The sequence below is a fragment of the Adiantum capillus-veneris genome, chromosome 16, assembly GCF_014529385.1.
Source record: "Adiantum capillus-veneris isolate H3 chromosome 16, ASM1452938v2, whole genome shotgun sequence".
Taxonomy (NCBI): Eukaryota; Viridiplantae; Streptophyta; class Polypodiopsida; order Polypodiales; family Pteridaceae; genus Adiantum; species Adiantum capillus-veneris.
Genome location: NC_140946.1, coordinates 108,845,773 through 108,849,301, shown reverse-complemented (window position 1 = coordinate 108,849,301; position 3,529 = coordinate 108,845,773).

Sequence of the window (3,529 nt, the reverse complement as noted above, 5' to 3'; positions counted from 1 at the left end):
TCCCAACTCTTTTGCGATTGCAAATAGTTGTTACTCACCTAAACTTTCGTCCTTAGTATTGCTATGAAGAAGTGTTGTACTAATAATTTCCTTTGCTAAGCACATTTGAACCTTCTTGGCTCCTGCGTGTGGGTCCATGAAAATTGCACCATCATTTTGGTGCTATCTGTCAGTGTCTGGGATGCACCGCTACACACATCATGTCTATGTGTGCCACGATGAATCATGAGTTGGGGTGGCTGTCTCATCCGTTGGCATGACATAGTACACTACGTACTCACATGATGCGATGCAAAAAGCAATTGCCTTACAAAAGTGGCATGTAAGGCTCTTATCTACCATCTCACAATATTTCCCAGGCATAGGGGTCTTTCATAGGTGGCCATTGAGATGGCTCGTATTGGCAATATGATGATTGACCAAGTGGGTAAATTGTTCATTCATGCACTTCAAAGACCCCAGACAATGACTGAGACGTACCACTCTAAGGGAAACTATATTGGATGTTTGAGGATTTGATCACAAATGAGGATCAAATTTATGCTGCATTGCATCCATATGGTGCATCTTCCCATGGTAGGAGGGAATTCTAAAACAAAGTCATTATTGTAGGCTCTTGGAATCTTTGAAACTTGCTCCACCCATTGTATTTGCATTAAAAGCTTTGCTAATGTGCTTTTTTTCTCGACTTTGATGATGTGTTTTTTTCTCTACTTGGAGAAGTTTTCGCAAGTTACTCCTCTTGAATCTACTAAATAGTGAAACTTGAGGCAAACTACTCAGATCTACGATCTCCTTTTGATTAGCTTGCCTGATTGGAGGACTATCTTATCGCAATGGGAGTCGTAGCGAGTGAGCCTCTAGGGTGCTCAACATAGCTTACATTCACTTTGTATGTACATGAAAGTTTCTTATCTAATACATAGGTCCCTTCCTCCAAGTGATTCAATGTCCTCTCAAGAGGCACATACATTTCTATATCTCCTACCCCTATCACAACATCTATTGCTGTAAATTGCATTGGATGAACTTTCTCCTTTAGGAAAGATTGAGATATTATTAATTTACCATTGTAAAAAGGATAGGTGAGCTCTTTATCAGGAAGCACCAAAGATCAAGCCATAAAAAGAAGTTAAACAATAAAAAATAAGACGACCTTGGCAATACCCTTCTCCCTCTGTTTCACACACTAGCGTGCTGCTGCTTCTTTCTCCATTTGCAAAGCCTCCAAACTGGCTATCTGATCCTGTAGAAACTCCTACCGAGCGGAATTGACAGGCCACATACCTTTCAAAGCTCCTAACTGTGCATGCACCGGAGATACAACCTCCTCACCATAGACTAGCTCGAATGGAGTGAAATTTGTAGCCACCTTGTAGGACGTCCTGTACACCCACAGACACTTCTCTAGATTTGTACTGAAATTTGTAGCCACCTTGTAGGATGTCCTGTACACCCACAGACACTTCAGTCTCCTACTTACTTTGTCAACATTTTGATGATTTGCCCATTAGCACTCTCAATTAGACCATTGCATTGGGGATGATAGGGTGAGAAAAATCGATGCTTAATCCATAGCTTCTCTACTAATGAACGCATTAGCTTGCTTCTAAATCCATGACGCCTATCAAAAACTAGCACCCTCAAAACTCCAAAACGGCAACAAATGTTATCAAACACAAAATGAGCTACCACATTAGCATTCACTTCTTTCACAGCTTTGGCCTTGGCCCACCTTGTAGTCAATGGCTACCACCACATACTTCACTTCTAGACTTCGAGAGTGGACCTATGACATCCAAACCCCACTTCTTGAAAGCACTTTGTGCGATGATGTCACCCTGTGACTCTGCTACCAATTGCCTTTCACCTATATTCTGAAAATCGTGGCATGTTTTGCACCAGTAATGCAAGTCCTTCATTATGGAAGGCCACCAAAAGCCTGCTCTCAGCACTCAAAATAGAACTTGGTCTTTAACCTAATGTCTGCTCTCCTCATGGAATTGCTCCAGCACCATACCTATCTCTTCCTTATACAGCACCCTCCTTAGCGCTCCGTCACACCCATAGTTCATCAGATGTTCACCTACAAGTGTGAATTTTTGCACTACTCTGCTTCTCTGCAAGTTGGAAAAACCCTCTAGACATTGCCCTGTACTAAAAAATCCTTCAACCTCCTTTAGAGTCTCCCTACCTGCACACTCCTCTGTCAAAAAACTCCACTTTGCAAACTTCAAATGTCACCAAAAAATCCCCCCATTTGATTTAAAAAATGGCTTTTATAGTAGAGGACCTTCAACTTTGGAAACTGCTACTAAAGGATTGGTCCACTTGGCATCTCAATTTGGCATCTTTGAAGGGGGGAGCCACCTTGCTGGATCTTTATCTGCTCCCTTTGTTTGTGCTTGAGAGGGGCTGCTAGCTTGAGAGAGGGGTCCACTAGTGTTGGACGGATACGCCGGGACAGACGTCAGCACAGCGAGAACTCACCTAACATATAATGTCAGCTAAGGACAAAGCTCGACCCGCAGGCACGTGGAAGCAAGCATAAGGTGTCAACCTACACTCAACCGACTCCTAACTAATTCCTACAGAGGTCTCTACCGATTGTCTAAGTCATAGCCTTCAAGAGTGCATAGGAGGAAACTTCCTACAACGCTGTCTAGAGCTGAACACCCATCAAACAATCTCGAAACACCATAGAACTTGAAGGAGACCCTACTAACACCAATAGGTCGCTCTCCCTTAGGTCTATGAACCAAAACCCCAACCCAAAACACCCGGTGCAAAATCACGTAGGATGTCTGGCCGAAATTTGCAGGTCTTCATTTTCGAAATCTAAAGTGCCTAATCTGTAGTTCTACTCAATGTGAACGCGCAATGCAAAATCGGACAACGTATGCTCACCCAAACACCAGATGAAGCTCGTAGAAGGAGCTCGCAAAATCGGACCGTATGCGCGCAATGTAGGTATCGACGTGTAGCTCTCGTCGGGGGCAACACGCTGCACTTCTCCGCACTCGATTCCGACCACCGATGCACACGTAGCGTTAAGATGAAGCTCACACTCTCTCTCGTACACAGTACGCTCACTCACAGACTTCAAAACTTGTTTTTAAAAAAGGACAAAAGGTTTTTCATTAAGGTCAAAAAGTGGTATATATACCTTACAATTCTCAAACCCTAAAGTTCCAAAATCAACCAACTACTCCATCTATCTATCAAAACTTGGATACAATCTGGAAACTTCTGTAAGTCCCAATATTTACAAGGTGAAAAATCAGGTTTCCTCAATAATTGAATAATTACAAAAAATGATAATCCTCCGAGTAGTTAGTTGCTGTGGGGTGTGTCGAGCTTCTAACACTCCCCCCCTCCTTGCTCATGTCGTCCCCGACATGGCCCCGCTGATCCGCTTCTTCATCGTCTAGTTTCACGCATCGTGATTAGTGATTCGTATCTTGCATGCAGGTTCATCATTGTTGGGCCGAAAATATCTATGTTTATGGTGAAGAAGCCTATGTAGAAC